Below are 26,526 nucleotides of genomic sequence, written 5' to 3' on the forward strand. Positions count from 1 at the left end.
TCCCAGCTGATCAGGAGGAAATGTGGATTTTGCAGTAACCTTCTCCTGGATTGGGGTCGGAATGGAGATTTTACAGTATCCTTCCCCTGGAGTGGGGTGGGAATGGAGATTTTACAGTATCCTTCCCCTGCCACGCCCACCAAGCCACGCCCACCAAGCCGTGCCACGCCCTCCAAGCCACACCCACAGAACCGGTAGTAAAAAAGTTTGAAACCCACCACTGTTCTGCACCCGTAATATTTTTTTTTTCTACAAACAAATAATCCCAGAAGACATCCAGAAGAAAGCATAAAATATACGTCTTACACACACTGGAGCTAAATAGAGCTATGAACCATGTCTGTGACTTGATTCCATGTGGCTGTGTTTAGCTGGAAAAGAAGTTGGGAGAATTCATGGCAAAACACTGATTTCTGGGCACAGAAGAAGAAGTCAAGAAGGGCAGGCGGTGATCAGAAACCCAGACCAGAAAAGAAGGAGGCAGGATGTACACATTTTGCCTCCACTTTCCAAATGACAGGGACACATCTGCTTTCCATAAAGCCAGAGAGTGATTAACACTTGCTTTTCAAAGTGTGAAGTGCAATGAAAGGAATGCAGTACACTGCTGGGGCCTTTGCCATTCATTCCCACCCACGTACGCTTCAGTTTAGAGCCGAAATATTGTCATTATTTGAGGGGCAGGGGGGGAATAGCTGGCTTTGAGATCTGGATGCAGACTTTGCACTCTCTGGCCTTTAGCTCTTGCATAATTTTTTTGTTTCAGAGTTAGCCCACATTGATGCAGCTTTTAAGGAGATTTATCTTGAGCCTATTTCTTCTTCTTCTTCTTCTTCTTCTTCTTCTTCTTCTTCTTCTTCTCCTCCTCCTCCTCCTCCTCTTCCTCCTCCTCCTCCTCCTCCTCCTTTTCCTCCTTCTCCTTCTCCTTCTCCTCCTCCTCCTCCCAAAAATCAATGCATATTGACTTGTACTCTACACAAGTATTTCTGATCAGCAAAGAATCAAAACTGGAATACTTATTATTCTTAGTTGAACAGTGAATTAATTTAAATGTATTCTATAAGGCATTTTGTATCTTAGATCTGATTCATGAAACACTTTGAGAAAAAGGTCCCTTTCACACTGCATTGTTTCAGTCACCAAAATCTCAGGAACGGTTTGAAGCAGATCCAGGGTCATTCTTACTGTCATCAATCTCCAAATCCTGTGTCAAGAGAGATATCTGCAAAATGTCAATTTCTGGGAGTGGACAATTTATTGTTTCTGGTGATTTCTGGAAAGCATTTTAAGTATCCCAAGAAAGATTAAGTCTGTATAGTCTGGGAAAAAATGTTAACATATGGAGTCCTTAGTGCTTTTTGAACGTGGTTGGTTGTTTGCAGACCTAATATTGTAATGTAACATTGCAGAGTTCTCCAAAGAGTTTCATTTCCAGACTGGAATATTATGCACATCTCTAATTGCTAGATTGCATTGCACCTGAAGTGCATTTTAGAATGCTACATTTATATGGAATGGAATGGAATGGAATAGAATAGAATAGAATAGAATAGAATAGAATAGAATAGAATAGAATAGAATAGAATAGAATAGAATAGAATTTTTTTTATTGGCCAAGTATGATTGGACACACAAGGAATTTGTCTTGGTCCATATGCTCTCAGTGTACATAAAAGAAAAGATATGTTCATCAAGAATCATAAGGTACAACACTTAATGATAGTCATAGGGTACAAATAAGCAATCAGGAAACAATATCAATATTAATCGTAAGGATACAAGTAACAAAATTACAGTCATACAGTCATAAGTAGAAGGAGGTGGGTGGTGGGAACAATGAGAAGATTAAAAGTAGTGCAGACTTAGTAAATAGTTTGACAGTGTTGAGGGAATTATTTGTTTAGCAGAGTGATGGCGTTTGGGGAAAAACTGTGCTTGTGTCTAGTTGTTCTGGTGTGCTGTGCTCTATGGCATCGTTTTGAGAGTAGGAGTTGAAACAGTTTATGTCCAGAATGTGAGGGGTCTGTAAATATTTTCACAACCCTCTTTTTGACTCGTGCAGTATACAGGTCCTCAATGGAAGGCAGGTTGGTAGCAATTGTTTTTTCTGCAGTTCTAATTATCCTCTGAAGTCTGTGTCTGTCTTGTTGGGTTGCAGAACCAAACCAGACAGTTATAAAGGTGCAGATGACAGACTCAATAATTCCTCTGTAGAACTGTATCAGCAGCTCCTTGGGCAGTTTGAGCTTCCTGAGTTGGTGCAGAAAGAACATTCTTTGTTGTGCTTTTTTGATGACGTTTTTGATGTTAGCTGTCCATTTTAGATCTTGCGATACAGTAGAACCTAGAAATTTGAAGGTTGAAAGTATCTCTATTGTTGATACTCTGTTGTCTAGTATTGTGAGAGGTGGAAGTATGGAAGGGTTTCTCCTAAAGTCTACCACCATTTCTATGGTTTTGAGTGTGTTCAGTTCAAGATTGTTCCGGTCGCACCACGAGGCTAGTTTTTCAACCTCCCATCTATATGCGGATTCATCATTGTCTCGAATGAGACCGATCACTGTTGTGTCATCTGCGAACTTCAGTAGTTTAACAGATGGATTGTTAGAGATGCAGTCATTGGTATACAGAGAGAAGAGAAGTGGGGAGAGCACACAGCCTTGGGGGGTCCCTGTGCTAATTGTACAGGTATCTGATGTGATTCTGCTTAGCTTCACCTGCTGCTTCCTGTTTGTTAGGAAGCTTATGATCCACTTATAAGTGTGTTCAGGTACCTGTAGCTGGTTTAGCTTAGTTAAAGAGTGTCTGGAATGATGGTATTGAATGCTGAACTAAAGTCTACAAAGAGGACCCTTGCATAGGTCTTTGGAGATTTAAGATGTTGTAGGATGTAATGCAGAGCCATATTAACAGCATCATCTGTTGATCTATTTGCTTGGTATGCAAATTGCAAGGGGTCTAACAGCGGATCCATGATAGTTTTCAAGTGGGACAGTACTAGCCTTTCAAAGGTTTTCATGAGTACCGATGTTAGAGCAACTGCTCTGTAGTCATTCAGTTCCTTGATGGTGGGCTTCTTTGACACTGGGATGATAGTAGAGCATTTGAAGCAAGAAGGAACATAGCACATCTCTAGCGATTTGGGTGAAGATGGGGGCCAATTGGTCAGCACAGACTTTTAAGCAAGAAGGAGTTATCTTGTCTAGGCCTGGAGCTTTTCCTGGCTTTTGTCTATGAAATAGGTCTTGCACTTCCTTTTCTGTGATCACTAGGGGTTATGAACCCAATGGGATGGGGTTAGTTGTAGGAGGCTTGGCTGTTGTTGATGTGTCTGAGATGGGGGCTGTGGAGATAGGTGGCTGTAGTTTCCTTTCAAACCTGCAGTAAAACATGTTCAGATCATCTGCCAGTTGTTGATTTCCTTCAGCCTGGGAAGGAGGTTTGCCATAGCCGGTGATATTTTTAAGAGTTTTCCACATGTTTGCTGGTTCATTTGTTGAGAACTGATTGTTTAGCTTTTCAGAGTAGCTTCTTTTTGCTGCTCTGATCTCCCTTGTTAATACATTCTGGCCTGGTTGTACAGCATTTTATCACCTTTTCTGTAAGCTTCCTCTTTGGAATGACGTAGCTGCTTAAGTTTAGCTGTGAACCAAAGTTTGTTGTTACTGTATATTTGCAAGTTCCTGGTCGGTACACATAGGTCTTCACAGAAGCTGACATATGATGTTACAGTCTCTGTGAGTTCATCCAGGTCTGCATCTGCATTATATCCTGATTGTTGAAGAACAAGTAATAATGTATTGGCTTGCAAGGTAGTCTCTAGCTTATATTGAATAGAGTGTGCAACTGTGCATGTATGGGATAAAACTAGTATTTGTGTTTGGGACATACTAGCCAAAATGTGCCACAATGTGCCAAAGCTAATAGTGCCCTATTGAATGACTAAGGCTGGTAGTTTAGTCTACACCTTCTCTTCATCACTTGTGTTGTGTTATGAAAAAATCTTTATCAAACAAAGCCACAGTGGATGCACATCGGCTCATGATTATGACATATGGAAGATTGTGACTTTGAGTGTAGGGAGAGAAAGTTAAAGAACATGAATCAACTAATAAAAGCAAAGGAAGAAAAAGGGATATGCTGTATGGTTGTGTATAATTTATAGAAAGGGGAAAGATGTATTAGATGTGTGTCAGAAAGTACAAACTGGTGTCATGAAGGCTATTGCTGAAATATACAAAAACAGGAAATCATAGTTTGGGAAGAGTTGCATGTTAAAAGTCCAGTAAATGATGATCATGTACTGTAAGAATGAGGAACAGAGTTTTCCAGAAAATTGTGAACAATTCAAAATAATTGTGAAATATTTTGAATCTATGAGAAAAAATGTGTTAAATAACATGAATAAATGAGTTGGAAACGAGATGCGAGGGCACAGAAAAAGGGACTGGGACAGGGGTGAAATCCAGCAGGTACTGACAGGTTCTAGAGAACCGGCAGCGGAAATTTTGAGCAGTTTGGAGAACCGGCAAATACCACCTCTGGCTGGCCCCAGAGTGGGATGGGAATGGGGATTTTGCAGTATCCTTCCCCTGGAGTGGGGTGGGAATGGAGATTTTGCAGTATCCTTCCCTGCCACGCCCACCAAGCCACACCACGCCCACAGAACAGATAGTAAAAAAATTTGAATTTCACTACTGGACTGGGACATTTGGAGGGCCAAGAAAAATAGTAACTGGTTAGTATTTACTTAAAAACAAGTCTATTTGTTTTTAAGTTCTGCAGCTATCAAAAGAGCCAATGCAGTTTGGGGCTGCATAAATAGCAAACACCACTGAAGAATTGGAAGGAGCATAGAGAAGAGTGACAATAGCAATATAATAGCACTTATATACTGCTTAAGTCATTTACCGAGCCAGCATATTTAGAAAAAAAAGCTGTGGAAACCACTTGGAATTCTGAAAAGAATTAGATTCAAATTCAGATTAACAGAGTTGGAAGGGACCTTGTAGGTCATCTAGTCCAACCCCCTACCCAAGCAGGAGACCCTACACCATTTCTGACAGATGGCAGTCCAGTCTCTTCTTGAAAGTTTCCAGTGATGAAGCTCCCACAACTTCTGAAGGCAAGCTGTTCCACTGGTTGATTGCTGTCTCACTGTCAGAAAATTTCTCCTTATTTACAGGTTGAATCTCTCCTTGTTCAATTTCCATCCATTATTCCTTGTCTGGCCTTCAGGTGCTTTGGAAACAAACCTCTCCTCTCTGTGGCAGCCCCTCAAATATTGGAATACTACTATCATGTCTCCCCTGGTCCTTCTCATCACTAGACTAGCCATGTTTCTGCAACCGTTCATCATATGTTTTAGCCTCCAGTCCCCTAATCATCTTGGTTGCTCTTCTCTGCACTCTTTCTAGAGTCTCAATATCTTTTTTATAGTGTGGTGACCAAAACTGGATGTAGTATTCTAAGTGTGGTCTTACTAAGGCTTTATAGAATGGTATTAGTACCTCACTTGATAATTACATTATAAAGTGCCAAAAAGGCATAGAGAAACACTAATGGGGGATATTTATAAGATGAAGTAAAAAAGACTGGGGGTGAGAGAAAAAAAATGTGTATAAGAAAGTGCTGCAAAAAACAAGCATGAGAGAACAATATTGTATAGAGAAAAAATAGTGCAGTGCAGTCAAAGAGATCAAGTAATCTTCATTCTGTCTTTTTCAAAACAGTCGGAAAACTCTGGGAACAAGAACAAGAGTGCAATAAAGTAAAATGCCAATTTAACAAATTTAAACCCTTTTTAATTAGATATTTAATTTGACCAGGAGTACCTATAACCAACCTATTGCATTCGTGCATTAGGAAATCAATATATTTATTTGTGGTCAATTGAAGAGGGCAGACTCACCTAATGTTCCAACTTCTATTTTCCTCTCCACAACAAGTTCAGCTGAGAGAGCATGATTGGCCCAAAGTCACCCAGCTGCCTTCATGCCTAAGGGAGGATTTAAACTCATGGTCTCCTCGTTTCTAGCCTAGTGTCTTTAACTATAACACCAAACTGGCATTATCAGCAATTGGTGATCATTACTGTGGCATGTATAACTCTGTTAAGTTGCCACCATTTTTATAACATCTCAATTAAAAATACCGTCAATGCTTGCTCTCTCTCTTTTTTTTTTTATGTAATTGGGTAACTGTAAAGAAATCATACTGCAAGTTTTCCTTTCCAAACCTAGCAACCTAAAACAGTATCACTAACTGGCAGGAGTTCCACCCATGGCAAGCATCCCAGCCATTGCTTTCCCCGAAATGCTACATCTGAGACCAAGGGCAAATTTAAAAAATTAAGTCAGAGGTTCCAGGAAGGCAACTAGAAAAGCAACCAAAATATTGGTCAAAAAGAGAGAAAATTAACAAGGACCAAGGGCTTATTGATGGTTTGTGGAATAAACCACAATAATCTGAATTAACATTAATTAAGCATGGTTTACCAACAACAGTGGCTGGGTTCACTTTAACACACTCATAATGTGGGAAATAGAAGGTGAGGAAATGGAAGCAGTGATAGATTTTATTTTCTTGAACTCAAGATGATGGTGATTATCATGGAGCTGATGGTGACTAGAAAGGTAAAGGAGTCTCTGCAGATCTTACTCCACTAATTGTAGTTGACAGGGCAGTGATGGCTAACCTTTTTGCCATCGCATGCCAAAAGTGAGGAGAGCGCAGGGGTGTCATGCCCACACCCATAATTCAATGTCTCCCATGCATGCATGTGCGACCCCCCCCACGTGTGATCCCTGCTTTTGGCACGCGATGGCACAGTGGGCCTGATAGACCTGTTTTTCACCCTGCCCAGGCTCCAGAAGCTTTCTTGGAACCTGGCCTTCCCCATCCCCCCGGAGGCCCTCCAAAGACCAGAAACAGCCCATTTCCCATCTTCCGGTGGGCCCGGAAGACCTGAAAATCAGCTGGCCAGTGCGCACATGTGTGCTGGAACTAAGCTACGGCAACATTCATGTGCCCACAGATATGGCTCCGTGTGCCACCTGTGGCACTCGTGCCATAGGTTCGCCATCATGGATAAAGGGGGTGGAGCTTATCTCCATTTGAAGGCCATTGAACCAGCACTGTCCGAAGACGTTTCTGCATCTGCAGCCACAAAATTAAAAGATGCTTGCTCCTTGGGAAGAAAGCTATGGCAAACCTAGATACCATATTAAAAAGCAGAGACATCACCTTGCCAACAAAGATCCGTATAGTCAATGCTATGTGTTATGTCCTTATAAAGGCATCCGCCCAGATTGGCTGCCAGCCATCGGGCGGGAGATTTGAATCCCTGTCTAGGGGCGGTGCGTCTGCCGGGAGCGAATATAAGGAGAGCTCCGGCAGCGCGCCAGCAGTCTTCTTTTACTTGTTACACTGTAAATAAACTTGTTACATGTATCGAGCTGGTCACGTCTTCTGTTCCTGCGCCTGATCTAACACTGGCGACGAAGGACTAGAGAAGAGAACCTGAGAAAGACTCACGGCACGATCGCCCAAAGAGCTGAAGTCACTTCACCACAGCGACTTCCAGAATGGCTACCCCGCAAGTCCCGATGACCGCGCTGAACCCGTTCGACCCATCCCGGGAGAAGTGGAGGTCATACATGGTCCGATTCCGGCAGTTCCTGCGAGGCAATGGATACCAGAACCTCGATGATGAGAGGAAAAGAGCCCTCTTCCTGGCTCATTGCGGATCGGACGTCCTAGAGATGGCGATGGACCTCGTGGCACCTAGGGACATCGAGGAGATGTCCTGGAACGACCTGCAGGACGTCTTACAGGAGCACTATGCACCTACAGGCACCCCCATCGCAAACAGGTTCACCTTCCAGCAAAGAAACCAGCGGGAAGGTGAATCCATCAAAGAATTCGTGGCAGCGCTCCGCCAACTCGCTGCCAACTGTGAGTTCGACAATGTGGACAACGCCATCCGGGACCGCATTGTTTTTGGAATGCGAGATGTGGGGCTGCAAAAGAAATTCCTCAGCAGGAAGAGGATTCCGCTTAAAGACGTCCTCGACGAGGCAACAGCGGCGGAGACGTCTGAACAAGCAGCCGCTGAAATGGTAAAAGCAAGAGGGATCCATAAGATCCACAAGTCGGGCCCAACCTCATCAGACGAGGCAACCACTCAATCCGAGTCTGATGAGGAAATGGCCGTCCACAAGGTGTCCCGCCCTCCCAGGCGGGAAACACCACAGCATGGCGACAGTGGAGAGCGATGCGGCAGCTGCAGAGGCGACCACCCCAGAGCAACCTGCAGATGGAGGGACGCGACCTGCCGCCGATGCCTGAAGAGGGGCCACATCGCCGAGGCCTGCAGAGCCACAGACCCAGCCCCGGAGCCACCCAGACCGCGATTCCGGGAAAATCGCAAAGATAACCAGAGGACATCCAAACGGTCCTCAAACCAGTCCCGGCGCGGGGAGGAGGAATATCCCCGAAACAGAACGGTGCACCAGACCACCACCATTGCTCACACAAGCGACGAGGGGACCACCAAGTTCCACGTGACGCTGCTAGCAGAGGGGTCTCCGTGCAAGATGGAGGTAGACTCCGGATCCGCCTTCTCCATCATGGACTGGCAGCACCTACAACAGCTGAAACCGGCATACAAAAGAACCCAGCTGAAAGCCCCGAAAGACAAACTTGTGGACTTTAACGGAAACCCCATTGAAATCCTAGGCAGAGCAACCATCCATGTGAAGTACAACGACTTCGATGGAAAGCTACCCATCACCATTGTGCAGCACAGCCGACCGAACCTGTTGGGCGTGGAGTGGTTCAAGCCTCTAGGACTTTCACTTCAGGGCATCCACGAGATCCGCAGGGACGAACTCGACTCCATCATCGAAGAGTTCAAAGAAGTCTTCGATGGTAAGCTGGGGAAATTTGTGGGGAGGCCAATCTCCTTTAATCTGGACAAGGGAATCACCCCAATCAGGCTCAAGCCCCGCCGAGTTCCATTTGCCCTGCGGCCTAAAGTAGATGAACAGCTGGATAAGCTGATCGCCCAGGGCGTACTGGAACCGATCGATCATGCCTCATGGGAGACCCCCATTGTGACCCCACTGAAGCATGATGGGTCTGTGCGCATCTGTGCTGACTACCGTTGTACCATCAACAAGGCGTTGGCACAGAGCGCATACCCAGTCCCAGTGGTGCAACACCTGCTGCATTCCCTGGGATCTGGATCAATTTTCGCGAAACTGGACCTGGCCCAGGCTTACCAGCAACTGCCAGTGGATGACAAAACGGCGGAGGCCCAAACGATTGTCACGCACAGAGGGGCATTTAAATGTAACCGCCTCCAATTTGGAGTCAGCGCTGCCCCTGGCATCTTCCAATCCATGATGGAACGCCTTCTCCAAGGCGTTCCAGGGGTGGTGCCTTACTTCGATGATGTGCTCATCTCCGGTGACTCGAGACCCCAACTCCTTGAAAGGCTCAGGCTTGTCCTGCAGCGGTTCAAGGACAAGGGTTTGAGGGTCAGGCGGGACAAGTGCATCATAGGAGTACAGGAAGTCGAGTTCCTGGGCTTCCTCATTGATAGCACAGGTATACACCCCACCAAATCAAAAGTGGAAGCAATCCATGAAGCTCCAAGCCCAAAAAACAAAACGGAGCTTCAGGCTTTCCTTGGGTTGCTCAACTTCTACGCCATTTTCTTAAAACAGAAAGCCACAGTTGCTGAGCCACTCCACCGCCTGCTGGGGAAATCGGCTTCCTGGAAGTGGGGCCAGGAAGAGGAAGCAGCATTCCGGGCCATCAAGGGACTATTGACGTCCAAAAGCGTCCTCATCCAATACAGCGAGACGCTCCCCATCAGACTGACCTGCGACGCGTCGCCCTACGGGGTGGGGGCAGTCCTCAGCCACGAACTGCCCAATGGCTCGGAAGCCCCAATCGCGTACTTCTCAAAGACAATGTCCGGCGCAGAACGGAACTATAGCCAGCTGGACAAAGAAGCCCTGGCCATCGTGGCTGGAGTGAAGCGCTTCCACGAATACCTTTACGGAAGACGTTTCACCATAGTCACAGACCACAAGCCTCTTCTGGGACTCCTCGCAGGCGACCAACCAACCCCGACCTTCATGTCCCCAAGAATGACGAGATGGGCCATCTTCCTAGCTGGCTACTCCTATCGGCTCGTGCACCAGCCAGGCACAGCCATAGGGAACGCTGATGCTCTCAGCAGATGCCCATCGAAGAAGCCGGTCGAAGACCCAGCCCCCACGCTCCACCTACTCCACATTGATGACGACGCCAGCTGCCCGGTGTCGTCCGCAGATGTGGCCGTCCACACCCAAAAGGACCCCACACTCCGCCAAGTGAAGTCCTGGATCCTCAGAGGGTGGCCAGCAGAAAAGCCAGAGGAAAGGTTCAGCCCGTTCGCCAGGAAGCAGGAGGAGCTGTCCACCATAAAAGGCTGCCTGCTATGGGGAGACAGGGTGCTGATTCCAAGCACTCTGCAACGGCGGACGTTGGAAACCCTGCACAAGGGGCATCCGGGCATCGTCCGCATGAAGGCCCTGGCACGGAGTTACGTCTGGTGGCCCTCCATGGACAGAGACATTGAACAATGGGTCTCCAGATGTGACCCGTGCCAAGAAGTTCGCCCAGCGCCGCCACAATCCGAAGTCGCGAAGTGGGAGACCCCCAGCAACCCCTGGTCGAGGATCCACATTGACTTCGCGGGTCCGATGCAAGGGCGACACCTCCTCATCGTGGTAGATGCCTTCTCCAAATGGCTCGAGGTGGTGCCCATGGCATCTACCACAACTGAAGCAACCATCCGAGCCCTGCGCCGCCTTTTTGCCACACATGGCCTACCGGATGTGCTGGTCTCAGACAACGGCCCCCAGCTCACATCCCTGGCCATGGAGTCCTTCCTGGCAGGACTGGGCATCCGCCACGCCCTGTCCGCCCCTTACAGGCCGGCCGGAAACGGACAAGCCGAACGCATGGTCCGACTGACCAAAGAGGCCCTCACCAAGATGGGCCCGGGGGACTGGCAAGAGCGCATAGACAACTTCCTCCTCACCCAGCACATCACGCCACACGCCACCACCCACAAGAGTCCGGCCGAACTGTTGATGGGCAGAAGGTTGAGGTCACCCTTGGACCGGCTGCACCCCCAATACAGCCCGGAAGTGACCGCAACCGCCAGCCGCCCGCTCCGCGCCTTCAGCAAAGGAGATTCAATTTTCGCGCTGAATTTCAGCGGCTCCCCTAAGTGGCTGAAGGGGAAAATTGCCAGCACAACCGGGCCCAAATCCTACATCGTTGAGTTGGAAGATGGACAGTTCACGAGACGCCACATCGACCAACTCCGAAAAAGGTGGGGGGGGCACATGAAAACCAGCCTGACGAGGGAGGCCTACAACACCCCGACGAGGTAGGCCTCCAACACCCCGGCGAGGTTGGCCTACCACACCCAGACCAGGTAGGCCTACAACACCCCGACGAGGTAGGCCTACAACACCCTGACGAGGTAGGCCTACCACACCCCTGCGAGGCAGAGCAGCACCACCCCGACAAGGTTGGCCCAGCCCACTACCAAATGCTGTCACATCGGCAGCCCAGCGAGGTAGACCGGGGCCAACCGCACGGGGGATGGCAACACCAACCCAGCCAGGTGGGCACCGGGCACGGCAAGGCCAGGGACCACCAACCCAGCCCGCAGGTAGACCGGGACCTGCCCAGAGGAGGAGCAGCGCACCCCACCAGTTACAGCAGCCTATGCCAGCCCAGCCAGGGAGACTGCAGTTCCAGGCGAGTAGACCGGGACCCAGCCAAGAGGGGCACCCCACGACCCACGGGCGAGGGTGGCACACAAATCACCGACGTGGGGGACCCCCGCCCACCACAGAAGACAGCCAACAAACGACACCCCGACCCGGATGACCCCAGGCACCACCCGACGGTAGACCAGGGACTAGGGGGAAGGGAGAGCCGACAACAACCCGGCCAGGTAGACCTGCACCACCCCGGCAGGGGAGACCTCCGCCGCCCCGCAGAGGTAGTGCCGCAACAACAGCCCGACCAGGTCGACCACCACCGACCAGACGGGGTAGACCAACGCCAGCCCGACCTAGCAGACCAACGCCACCCCTGCGAGGTCGGACAACGCAACACGGGCCAGCACCACCCGCAGCCGGCGGGCCGGTCCAGAGGGCACCAAACAGAACCACCACCCACCCGGCACCAGGCCGAACCGCAACCGAACCGCAGCGCCCGGGAGACCAGGGAGGAGCAAACGATGGACTTACCGAGACTCAGACGCTCTTCCCGGGTCGGAACCGAGCCACCGAGACGAGGCAACAGATCCACAGGCCAGGAAGAAGACCATCAGAACCAGCCATCCAAGGTCTGCGGTCCGGCCGGAGGCGCTGGGGGTGACCCCGCTCACTCGACAGCCGAACCAAGCCCGGTTCCGGAGAGGGAGCCCGGAGACGACAGAGCCCCGTCCATCCAGGTCGGAGACGGAGAACAAGTGAGACTGCGCAGGTCAGCTAGGGTGCCGAGGCGTCCTACGTACCTGCGCGACTACGTGACTTTTGTGAACGAGATTGACAGTTCAGACTAAGGGGGGAGGAGTGTTATGTCCTTATAAGGGCATCCGCCCTGATTGGCTGCCAGCCATCGGGCGGGAGATTTGAATCCCTGTCTAGGGGCGGTGCGTCTGCCGGGAGCGAATATAAGGAGAGCTCCGGCAGCGCGCCAGCAGTCTTCTTTTACTTGTTACACTGTAAATAAACTTGTTACATGTATCGAGCTGGTCACGTCTTCTGTTCCTGCGCCTGATCTAACACTATGGTTTTTCCCAGTAGGAATGTATGGCTGTGAGAGCTGGACCATATGGAAGCCTGAGCACACCAAAGAATTGATGCTTTCGAATGGTGTTGTTGGAGAAGACTTTTTTTTTTCCAAAAAAGTTTGGAAAGTTTGTTGGAGAAGACTTTTGAGAGTCCCTTGGACTGCAAGGAGATCAAATTAGTCAATCTTAAAGGAAATCAACCCTGATTGCTGCTGCTGCTTCTTCTTCTTTTTTTTGAAGGACAGATACTAAAGCAGAAGCTCAAATACTTTGGCCATCAAATGAGAAGAGAAGGATTCGTTGGAAAAGACCCTGGTGCAGGAAAGATCGAAGGCAATAGGAGAAGAGGAGGAGATGGTTAGATAGTGTCATCAACCCGATGGACATGCACTTGGACAGGAGACACTGCCTTGCTATGGTCCATGAGGCTGTGAAGAAGCGGATACAATTTAGTGACTGAACAACAATAACAACACATAGCAAAACCAACAAAACAAAGAAAAAGTAAATGAGATGAGAGAAAGGGGGAGTCTGAGAAAATTTTGGTTGTATGGAGATGATCAGAGGCATAAGGAGACACTTCTGGATCTCCAAACTATTGGGTTCCCAATGGTAACAGAATTTAGCGACCAAACACCTAGCAGCTAGAGACATAGATGGCAGGTAAGAGAAAGGAAGGAGAAGCTAAACAGATCATTTCATCTTTTCTTCCTCCTTCTCCTCCTCCTGCTGCTGCTGCTATGTAAAATTAGGAGAAGAGCAAATTATAGTCATTAACATGAACTGGGGAAGCCATCAGGCTCCCTAATGCACATAAGTAACTGTAGAGAAAATAATGGTGCACCACCTGGAATTTTTTTAAAAAAAGTGTGTGTGTGGGGGGGAGAGCTTTCTGACCAGAAGAGGGAAATAAAGGAAATTTATTCCTAACCACATCCTTATTTTATGTTGTGAGTGAGCATGTGATTGCTTAAGAAAATAAAATTTAAAGAGAGTGCAAACACTGCAAACTAATATTCTCTCTTTAGAGCTTTCTAGGGTTGGCAACACCTCTCGGCTGAGAAGCAAGGTGAGGCGGGAGCTACTTTCAAGACGAAAACAGACTGACATCATCTCTATGGTGTTGCAACATTTCAAGGCATTGCAAAAAAGAATTGAAGCTCTGCCGCTATTTCGACTGCAGCTGAACAAAAAGAAATTGGCTTTAGTCTCCGAAGTGCCAGTGTTGTAACATCAGAACAATTTGGAATTCCTTTCACAGGGTTGTAGAATTCTCCTGTGGGTTTATTGATGGTTTGTGGAATAAACCACGATAATCTGAATTAACATAAATTAAGAAGCATGGTTTACCAACAACAGTGGCTGGGTTCACTTTAACACAGACCCATAATGTGGTTTATTTGCTCACCATTTAGTGTAAAACTAGATAATGCAGGACATAATGCAAAGGGACCCACACTTGGGTAACATACAGAAATGCTATATATTAGAAGTTTCTTTGCGGAGTGGCTAACTTTGCTGACTTGATCCTCCCGACTGGAAGGAAACAAGACTTGGAGTTAAACTGCTGCACTTTGCATTAGGCAAGGTTCAATGATCCAGTCACAAATAATGTTGTGGGTGGGTCCCGTAAAATGAACAGAATCATCGTTAGCTTCAGTGAAAGTTGATTGAAAAGCACCAAAAACCCAGAGGGTTGCATCATTCAAAATTGTTGACAAGTTGGATGTCCTTAACACGGGGCTGCACATGTCCTTAACATGTGAGTGAGTTAGGGAATGCTTCAATCAATATTGCAACAATAGATAACTACTTCGGTATCAAAGGTTCCACCAAACATCCCAGCAGCTCCATCTAATATGGCTATGGATGATGTAGACTGGGAGTTCAGATATCTGGAGGCCCCAGATGTTAGCTACTGCTTTACATTTTCAGGCATAGTAATATTAGGTGTGGTGCCTATAGACTAGAATGCTATGAATTCAGGTCCAAGATGGGAGAATCGCATATGAATGCTATCTTGAATTGACCAAATAAAAAGGTAGATAAATAATAATACATCTTCTCTTCCAGTACCAAAGCTGAGAATGTAAGTTTTGATTCAGGTTTACTTATTTCAATGGGCTTAGCTTTCTTCTTTATTTGTAAGGGGTCTCCTGAAAGTCTCCCTTCTCTCTTATATAGGATTCATGGCACCTTGGTATTCAGAAGAATTGCAAACAGGGTCTAATTGAGCTGAAGAATTGAAGAAAGTACTTTGAAGCTGAAGTACTTTTTGAAGAAAATACTTTGGTATGTGCAGGAGTGGATGTGAAATGCCTCCCACCACCCAAGGATTAAAACAGCCATGTCTTTTTTCAGGCTCATATGTTCCCAGCTATCTCCTCATGCCTATCCCCACAGACTCCAAAGAGGCTATTTGGACAATCAGTCATCAGTCAGTCAGAAACAGGCAGGCAGGCAGACAGACAGGAATATTTTCCAAAATAGAAACATGAGCTTTCTTTTTTAAAAAAAGAAAAAAAAGAAAAAAAAAGACATGGCTGCTTTAATGATTCCAAAAGAAGTGCTGTGTATTTCTCCCACCTGTTCTAAAGCATTTATGTCAAACAACTGCACAGCCCTTGTGACTGGAGTGTAATATTATGGAGAAGTCATCCTGAAAACAACCAAACATATGCTGGAGCATCTGGTTGTGGCAATTGCATAGTAATCCGGGCAATGGAAAAGCTTGTTTTGTTTCCTTCCACTGAATCTTCAAGCATCTATCCAAAAAAAATTATATGTTTTGGTACTTGCTAACATCTGCCCAATATGGTTGCCTAAGCTTAGAATACTCTGTTATGACAACTTTGCTGACTATTTTGAGGATAAAATTGCTTGCCTTCATATTGACTAAGACAACCTTATGGTTTAGTGGTTCAGATATAAAGTTCTGCATTCAAAATTTCTGTTCAGCTATGAAATGCATGGAGAATTTTTGGGACGATCTCCGCCGCTGGTTTGTAATTTTAAAAATGTGATATAAATGTGAGAGTTGCTATAAAGGAGATTTGCTGCTTCACAAACAAGCTACCCTTCTGTTAGGGCCACTCACAAAATCAGAAAGTGGGGGGGGTTTGTAAAGAGATGTTGTTGTTGTTTCAAAGCTTTATTAAATTTTTTAAAAAGTATGAAATGTACAAAAAAAACCAAACAAACCCCAAAGAAAAAAGAATTCAAAAAAGAGGAAGGAGTACGGAAAAAACAAAATTGGGAAGTGCAAACAAAGAGGGAAAAAAGCTATAGAAAGAAGTAACTTCTGATTTTCCTTGATTCAAATAAAAGCCTAAAAACCAATGACCTTTTGAACTAGAATAAATTGTAACCAACAATACTTTTATCATTACAAACAAGTCTAATCATCAAAACCCAGGCTTAACTTTCATTTCTTTCAGTTTCAAAAGCAACAACAATCAAGAGTGGTTTCCAAGGAGAAACGAAACTAAAGTCTTTCCTCAGCAGACAATTTCTTCATCTCTGCCAACTCCATTAAATTCACCACCCATTCTTTAATTGGGTACATATGAGTCCTTCCATCTTCTGAGCATAGAGAAGCCTTGGTGCTATTGTCACATATAAAAACAAGGTTCCATGTTGTTGTTTTTCAATCTTTTTGTCCATCAAACCTAAAGAAAAAGAAAAAAATGTCTGTGGCTTAAATTGTTACATTCAGTTATTAGAAACTAATCAAGGAGAAGAAGCAACCTGTAATTGAGGAGAAACTTCCTAACGGTGAGGACAATTAACCAGTGGAACAGCTTGCCTTCAGAAGTTGTGGGTGCTTCATCACTGAAGGTTTTTAAGAAGAGACTGGACAGTCACTTGTCTGAAGTGGTATTGAAGTTGTCTTCTAGTCTAGAAGACCTCCCAGGTCACTTCCAGCTCTAGTCTATTGTAAGTTGTGAATGCTCCAACACTGGAAGTTTTTAAGAAGAGATTGGACAACCATTTGTCTGAAATGGTATAGGGTCTCCTTCTTGATGTTGGACTAAAAGCCTTCCAAGGTCCCTTCCAACTCTGTTGGAAGAATTCTCTGAATTAAATAATACATATAATAAGTCTTAGCTTTCTTACATGTACACCAGAGGAGATGGGTAGAGAATTGCTTGGGATGATTGAGATATGGAGATATCATAGGTACCTTCAGGCAAGCATGTTGTGGGTCAGGGACTCCAACTTAACCTATTGGATAGCCAAGTAATTAAAATACAGGTAGTCCTCAACTTACAACCACAATTGACCCCAAAATTTATGCTGCTAAATGAGACATTTGTTAAGTGAGTTTTGCCTCATTTCACAACCTTTCTTGCCAACAGTTGTTAAGTGAATCACTGCAATTGTTACCTTAGTAACACGGTTGTTAAGGGAACCTGGCTTCCCCTTTGACTTTGCTTATCAAAAGAGGATCAAAAGAGGATCCTCTTGGCAACTGACTTCATATTTATGATGGCTGTGCGGTGTCATCATAAATATGAGTCAGTTGCCAAGCGTCTGAATTTTGATTACTTGGGGATGCTGCAATGGTCATATAAGCATGAGAAATTGTCGTAAGTCACCTTTTCCTGTGCTGTTGTAACTTTGAACAGTCACTAAATGAACTGTTGTAAGTTAAGAACTATCTGTAATAATATGGAGAGAGAGGATGGCTAAAAGGTAGGACACAAAGCCTTAAGCCTTAAGCCAAAGGCCTTAAATTCAATCCCTTTATTACCAAGTAGGTCTGGAAAAGATTCTCATTTGAAACCCTGGGGATCTGCTGACGAAGTTCTCATAGGGTAAAAAGATCTTTGTTTAATACAAATATGGCTTCTAGTGGGCAACAATCTTGTAATAAGAGTAGACCTCACTAATACTACATATGTTCAGAGAAATCTGAGCTTCAGCTACAGAAGAAAGTAGAAGATCTTTAGGGGAAGAAGAACAGCAAGCCTAGAGGAGTTAATGGGTGGAAAGGGTGTAGCACCGGCGCCCCCTGATGGCCACTGTACAAATAACAGCAAGACAGAGATAGGGTTCATTTTATACTTGGGTACACCCCATTAATTAGATTTAAATTACTGATTATTACTGTTTAGTGCAATCAAGGTACAGCTGTTGCCAGTTTGTTGCATACAATCAAGATGATTCCCTCAAGGCTGTACTTCTGTTGTTAGGTTGCGGCATTTCACTGCATCGGACAAGCTGCAGTTTGCACCTGGAAAAAATATTTTTTAATTCCATCTGGTAGCATTCAACCATTGTTGTTAGGGTTGCTACTTTGTTTTGCTTTTTTAATTAAGAAGTTATCTTTAAATTGGATGGGTAAAAAAAATATCACTGTCAATCAAGAAGAGAAGTAACTTAGAACTAAGAGGAAATTTCCTAATCGAAATTTATTTGCACTTCCCAATTTTGCTTTTTCCATACTCCTTCCTCTTTTTTGAATTCTTTTTTCTTTGGAGTTTGTTTGTGGGTTTTTTTTGTTTTTTTTTTGGTACATTTCAAATGAAAAGTGCAAATTTTAATCAGTGGAATAACTTGCTTCCAGAAGTTCAGAGAAGAGCAGCTATGATGATCAAAGGCCTGGAGATTAAAACATATGAAGAACAGCTGCAGGATTTGGGTTTGGCTAGTCCAGGGCTGTCAAACCCACGGCCCGCAGGCCAGATGTGTCACGCGCTGGCCACACCCACACCCGGTTTAGGGAAGGGGGGGAAATTGCAATACATCATGTGACAATGCCATGACAATGCGAGTTTGCCACCCCTGGGCTAGTCTAAAGAAAAGAAGAATTAGGGGCAATATGATAGCAGTATTCCAGTGTTTGAGGGGCTGCCACAAAAAAGAGGGGATCATATTATTCTACAAAGCACCAGAGGGCAGGACAAGAAACAATGGTTGGAAACTATTTATTTCTTTATTTTAATCTAATTTTTATACCACCCTTCTCCCGAAGGACTCAGGGCGGTGCACAGCCAAAGATAAAACGAACACATATATAAAATTTAAAAGCAATTTAAAAACATATTAAACATAGTAAATAGTTTGGCCCCAACATCATTAAAAAAAACAAAAGCAACCCATTAAAATTAATGTTTAGGCCAGCCCAGCTTGTTGGAACAATAACGTCTTGAGGGTCCGGCGAAAGGTGCGTAGGTCAGGGATCATCCGTATCTCCGGGGGCAATTCATTCCAGAGGGCGGGTGCCCCCACAGAGAAGGCTCTCCCCCTGGGGGTCGCCAGTCAATATTGTTTGACCGAGGGTACCCTGAGGAGTCCCTCTCTGTGGGAGCGTATTGGCCGATGGGAGGCTGTCAGTAGCAGAAGGCGATCTCGTAAGTACCCAGGTCCTAAGCCATGGAGCGCTTTAAAGATGGTAACCAACACCTTGAATCGCTAACTAACCAAAGAGGGAAGTAACCTGGAATTAAGGAGAAACTTCCTAACAGTGAGGACAATTAACCAGTGAAATAGCTTGCCTTCAGAAATCATGGGCGTTCCATCACTGGAGGTTTTTAAAAAGAGACTAGACAGCCACTTATCTGAAATAGTATAGGTTCTCCTGCTTGAGCAGAGGGCTGGACTAGAAGACCTCCAAGATCCCTTCCAACTCTGTTATTCTGTTATTCTGTTCTGTTTAGATGTTTTTTAAAATTAACTGTAGCATCAAGTTCTTCAAACATGCACTAGAGAGAGCATTGAAGCATCATGAGGAAAAACATAACAAGCACTGATATATCCAAATGGAAAGTCATAAAATATGAGTAAAATGTAACAGTTCATCTAACATTCCACAATAGAATTTACCTTAAATGTTTAAGATATAGTTCCAAGCATTGATCAGTAAGAAATATCAATATACTGGATATACTGGATCATATACTGAAATATATCAGTGTTATATTTGCTGTTATGTTAAAGACAGTGGCATGCCAAATACATCTTGAAGTAGTGTGTATTAGCTTAAAAAATTTTTATCACATGGTCTGGTCAAAATTACTTCATCTCTAAAAAGTCTACAAATATAACACACCTTAAAGTAAGAAAATACATTTGTTTACATTATTTCACTTTAGTACTTGATCAGAGTTAACTCTGTATACCACAGAATGTCCTTCTTCACCAAACCAGGAAGGATAATCTTCTTCTTGACCAAGTTGGATGTCCAAGTGGACAACTTTCTTACTGATTGAGGCCAGCCCTGATTTTGTGGCACATCTGAGACTTAGAAAATCCTGTTGTGACAGGGGTGTCAAACTTGCGACAACATGTTGTCATCACATGACGTATCGCAACTTTCCCCCTCTTCGCTAAACTGGGGGTGGGCGTGGCCAGCGTGTGACGTATCTGGCCCGTGGGCTGCAAGTTTGACACCCCTGTGTTGTGATGTCAGACAACTAAGAAATATGTTTCCCCTAGAAAGATAAGTATTTGGTATAGGGCAGTGGTGGGTTTCAAAATTTTTTACTACCAGTTCTGTGGGTGTGGCTTGGTGGGCGTGGCATGGCTTGATGGGCGTGACAGGGGAAGGATACTGTAGAATCTCCATTCCCTCCCCACTCCAGGGGAAGGTTATTGCAAAATCCCCATTTCCTCCCAATCAGCTGGGACTCGGGAGGCAGAGAATAGATGGGGGCGGGGCCAGTCAGAATTTTTACTACCGGTTCTCCGAACTACTCAAAATTTCTGCTACCGGTTCTCCAGAAGTGGTCAAAACCTGCTGAAACCCACCTCTGGTGTAGGGCTATGCTTCAGAGTTTCAGCTGCTAATACAAGATGTGGACTGGATACAGAGAGATTTACAGTAGTTGACTGGTTTAAAGAGAGTTTATCAGACGAAATATGAGATGAGGTGGTATGGGAACTAACCCCTGACCTGATGACTACTTCATCCAAATCAGGATAAACCACTGAGGAGAGGTTTATGAAGCCAACATAGTCAGAAAAGAGAAGTGCTACTACTTGCTTTCATTCCTTTTGCCTCTTCCTTCTTTTATGCACTGGAGATTTTTGAAGTTGAACATGAAGTCCACAGAATCCACTCTCTGTCTAATAGATGTTGTGCCATTATACAAAGGGCCTATGCTTATACTATGAAATATACTATACCATTTCATATGTGGTCCAGCCCAAGCCACATATAACTCATGAAACATCAGTAAGCTCACAAAACTTGGAAGAGGTATTTTGCAAGCAAAGACCCTCATGGGTTCAGATCAAAATATATTGTCAGGTAGAAAGAATCAGGACCATCCATAACATAGAAGATTTATTCAAGGGTATATATAAAAATCTGGTCAACCAAAGTTTGGTACTAAACTGGTGTCAGATAAGAGTCAATGGAGTTCAGGAGGTGTTATACTTGAATTGTTTGTGGGAATGTAATGACTTTAAGCTGATGACATGCTTAACTCCCCCTCCCAGCTCTGCCTGCTCTTCTTCTACATACTTACTGTTAAAGAAAGTGCTCCCAATCCCTAAGGGCTCCAGAAGCTGAAGACACCGAAAGTTAAGTAGAGGCCAGACTTGTTGAACCACTCCCACTGTCTTGGTGGAAATAAACAATGGTTAGCTCCTGCCTTCGGTTCCTATCACCTAGCATACAGAACCTTTGCAATTCACCATAGCAATCATGGAGAATCCTTCAACTCTATTGAGTTTCCCCCTTTGTCTTTCCTGGAGAGAATGGACTCACATCAGGCTCACAAATCTGGTTATTTACCAGGACTATGATGGATGCAACACTCATAGCTTACAAGGGCCAGCCCTTTGTCAATCAATGCTTCACAGAAGGATGGATCTCAACCTTGCCCTTCCAAATATTATGGAGTATTTGAGCGGGGAGGGAAACAGGCTTTGCTTCTGGGAGATATATTGGGAAGCGGATCTTGACTCATTCCCTTGTACTCATTTTTCTTGTACTATTTCTTGCTGTATATATACTGTACTCTGTTGCCTTCACACACACACACACACACACACACACACACACACACACACACCAGTCCAGAGGTGAGTTCTACTTACCTTTACTACCAGTTAGCAATGGGGCCGCGCAGAAGCATTTTGATGACGTTGGGGGTGGGGGTGAATGGGCGGAGCCTCCCTCCGGTTTTACTACCGGTTCTATAGAACTGGTCCGAACTGGGGACAACTCACCACTGCACCAGACCCTTTGCACTAGTTTCACAATGGCTTTTTTTGATTACTGCAATGTCTTTGTATAACCGTTAGGAGTTCCAATCTAATGGTTGAATAAATCATCTCCGTCCACCAAATTGTTTCTTTCATGGTCCAAAACAGAGTACGGATCACTTGGTGTCCTCCTTTTCATCTCCGTCCTGTTACTATTATGTGCCTAAAAGGGTTAAAGCTGGAATAAGCCCAAGGCCACTCCTTCTGGGACTCTTCATGCTAATTTCCCACAGAATCTTTTCCAGTGACTCTGGAAAGTTCCATGCAAGATATAGACATATACAGTAGTTAATGCAGTTAGTCAGTTATTCAATTAATCAAAAAAAAATTATGGTACAAGACCAAACACGATTTAAAAAAAACCCTACATATCAGTGGTGGGTTTGAAAATTTTTTACTACTAGTTCTGTGGGTGTAGCTTGGTGGGCGTGGCATTGCTTGGTGGGCGTAGCTTGGTGGGCGTGGCAGGGGAAGGATACTGTAAAATCTCTATTCCCCCCCTGCCCCCACGATCAGCTGGGACCTGGGAGGCAGAGAATAGATGGGAGTGGGGCCAGTCAGAATTTTTACTACTCAAAATTTCTGAATTACTCAAAATTTCCACTACCGGTTCTCCAGAACTGGTCAGAACCTGCTGAAACCCACCTCTGCCGCATATGGTACAATAACTACTGTATTTTAAAAGTTATATAACAACAATAAGCAGCTAACAACCAGAAGGGAGGAATCAGATAGTTTCTAACAGCTATAGCTATAGGAATTTCGAAACCTTGTACAAAGTTGTTATTAAAACTTCAGCCCTTCTATCTCTTCCTTCCTTCCTTCCTTCTGTCTGTCTGTCTGTCTGTCTGTCTGTCTGTCTGTCTGTCTCGCAGTCTTTTATCCCATTTTGACAATTAACTATATTTATTTATTTTTGACATTTGCTGATGTCTAATAACTCAACAAACAATAATTTTTGCTAGTTATATTGAGTGCTCTGTGCTCGATTGCTCTGAACTGGACACAGGGGAGTTGATTGAAGATTACCCAGAATAATTTTCCAATATTTAATAATAACTTTATTGTCATTATACGTGTATGCACAGTATACCCATACAATGAAATTCACTTAACATCCAAAGACCAGGTCCAACACACATAACAATCCCAAACACACTCCCACCCATCACAATCCCCATCCCTAAATCACCCAAACAACCACACAACAGACCAATTTAACTGCATCTACAGACGATATGGAACTGTTTTCACTAGGAGAAGTTTTTAAACTCCAAAACCCGTTTTGCAACCTTTTTCTCCTCTTTTTTTTTTAATTTTTAAAAGATTGCTGGCGGGTGGGGAGACATTTCAAAACAGAAAATCCCTGGGGTTTTTTCCTTTCCTCAGACTATTTTTGACAGTACACCTACACCTCTGCCTATCTACAAAGAACCCTACAATTATTTTTAAACAGAGGTGTGCAATATTCTGTGCCAAATTAAGCAAGGGTGATTCTGATCTAGTGAGGGCATTCTCCCTCCCTCTCTCTACTTCTAAACCATGTTGTTCCGCCAGGCTGGGCGATCAATATAAAGATTTTAATTGGTTTTAAATGGGATTTTAAATTCGGGGTTTTATAAATTGGGCCTATTATTTAATAATTTTAATTATTTTTAAATATTGTCTGTCTTTGTGTTTTTAATTAGGCTGTACACCGCCCTGAGTCCTTCGGGAGAAGGGCGGTATAGAAATAAAATTAATAATAATATCAAGAACAAGCCCTAGCCACAAACTGCATGAAGGCAAAAATTCAACATGTTACCACCAACAGCAAATGCCGCCTCTGCAATGAGAAAGATGAGACAGTCGACCACCTGATCAGTGGGTGCAGCAAAATTTCACAAACTGACTACCTACAACGCCATGACCGTGTTGCTAAGATCATTCACTGGAAATTGTGCCAGAAGTTTAGATTTGAGTACAGCAAAAACCACTGGGAACATCAGGTTGAGAAAGTTTTAGAGAATGAGAAACTCAAGATCTTGTGGGACTTTAGGATTCAGACTGACAGGCACTTGGTCCACAACACACCTGACATAACAATAGTTGAAAAGAAAAAGGTATGGTTCATTGACATTGCAATACCTGGTGATGCATGGATTGAAGATAAGCAACAAGAAAAAATCACAAAGTACCGAGATTTTCAAATTGAAGTTGAGCGACTGTGGAGAAAGAAATCATGTGTTGTCCCGATTGTAATTGAAGCCCTTGGAGCAATATCCAAAGGGCTACCCCGCTATTTAGAAATTCTAAATTTGCCGGACTTGAACATTTTGACTTTACAAAAAACCACCTTACTTGGAACAGCTTACATCCTCCGACAATACCTTAACAGTTCCTAGGTCCTTGGTTAGGACTCGAGCTGCTGAGCTATTAACCAGCCTCAAAGGCTGTGAATCTCACTAAAGATTAACCAATAATAATAATAATAATTGTTAGATCGGCGCAGGGAAAGCAAGACGCGACCAGCTCTGGTCCAATTCAGTACTTTATTCAGCACAGGAAAAAGACAAGCGGCTGGGCTGCCGGAGCTCTTTTATACGCTCCGGCAGGCTCAGCCGCCCAATGACAGCTCTTTGAATTTCCCGCCGGAGGATTAGCCAATCCCCGGCGGGTGCCCATATAAGGACATAACAATAATAATACTTTAGAAGAGCCCCCACCATTTCCTAGGTTGGGTGGTGGCCACGTGGGCTCAAGAAAATACATGTTTGAGTTCAGGAGGCAACAACTGGGTGCAATCAGTCTCCCACCCACTTCTTAATGTCACCTGAATTTAAACCCATATTTTCTTCGGCTGACTATTGCTTGGGCCCACGAAGAAGTCCTGCTTCTTTAAGAAGCAACCTATTGCTTGCTTTGCTCCCCACCACCCACTCCTCCAAATTGGGCTCAAGGGTTTATGCAAACCTAACCCTGGGGTCAAGCAAAAACAATGATTGCGAGGGAACAATTCCCTTTTACGGCCATCCCTTATGCACTAAAGGAGTTTGGCAAGTGTAAGTACTCGGAAGTAAGATACCAGTTTAAAGCAAATCGAAGATTGCACAAGGGATTTACCCCTGCCCGAGATTTCCCTATCTCCTTTACTGATAATGGGGTCTTGCTCAAACAATAACAGATGTTGCAGAAGGATGTCTCCCTAAAATGATGTTGTCAGAGCCATGAACTCATCTGAGGCCTTTTATTTATTAGTTCGATTTATATGCCGCCCTTTTCCGGAGACCCAGGGTGGCTTACAATGCGTTAAGCAATAGCCTTCATACTTTTGTCTATACCTGCTTAGTAGGGCTTTGGCCCCACCTCACCCCCGCACCTCCCCAAGCAGTGTTCTTTTTTATACAAAGTCAGCTTATTGCCCCCACAATCCGGGTCCTCATTTTACCTACCTCGGAAGGATGGAAGGCTGAGTCAACCTTGAGCCTGGTGAGATTTGAACTTGCAGTAATTGCAGGCAGCTGGTGTTACTTAACAGTGCTTTAGTCTGCTGCACCACAAGGCTCTTTCTTTTTTTCTTTTGTTAATCAGAGCAATAAGCATAAGCTTGTCAGGGACTGAATCAGCTGCTCTTCCTTGGAACCATATACTGAAGGAGTTTGGGAACTTTGTTTAGGCCAGGGGTCTGCAACCTTAAACACTCGAAGAGCCATTTGGACCCATTTCCCACAGAAAAGAAATCACCGGGAGCCACAAAACTGGGTGGGCGTGGCCAACTCAACGTCACTCACTCCCACCCAGTCACATAATACCCCCCATAGCCACGCTTATCCAGGTTTTGTGGCTCCTGGTGTTTTCTTTTCTGTGGGAAACAGGTATCTCTCTCTCTGTCTCTCTCTTTCTCTTTCTCTTTCTCTCTGTCTCTATCTCTTCTTTCTCCCTCTCTGTCTCTCTCTTTCTCTCTCATCTCACTCTCATCTCTCTCTCTCTCTGTCTCATGTGTTTGTGTGCATGTGTGTGTGTGTATTCCCTCTTGAACAATTTCCCAAAACATGCGAGGGTTGGTGGGGTTTCTTTTTGCTGATGTTGTTCTTCCTTCTTCTTTGGGTGCTTTTTACCATATTTAAATCAAGAGTCATTTCAGGTTCCCAGATAAATGAAGCTCTTTTGTCCCCCTGCTGTAGCTCCCTGTCGGCTGAAGCCACCATTGCCTGCACTGCCCCTCACCCTCCTCTTCCAGTCGCTCCTCGCCTGGCCTGAGAAGATAAGGGCGATGGCGGCGATGGAGACTCGCTCCATATTCCAGAGCGGGAGCGAAGCACCATTGTACTTGCATATCTCGCAGGCGCTTCTTCCGGCCCTTGTTGGTGCTGCGTACACCTTGGTCGCTCAGGGAGATGCACGACTTGCTCTCCGCCCTGAGATACCGGCTCAGCCTGGGTGTGGCCGACGCCACT

The sequence above is a fragment of the Pituophis catenifer genome, unplaced genomic scaffold (genome assembly GCF_029215685.1).
Source record: "Pituophis catenifer annectens isolate HBS135680 unplaced genomic scaffold, rPitCat1.0.hap2 SCAF_2, whole genome shotgun sequence".
Classification (NCBI taxonomy): Eukaryota; Metazoa; Chordata; class Lepidosauria; order Squamata; family Colubridae; genus Pituophis; species Pituophis catenifer.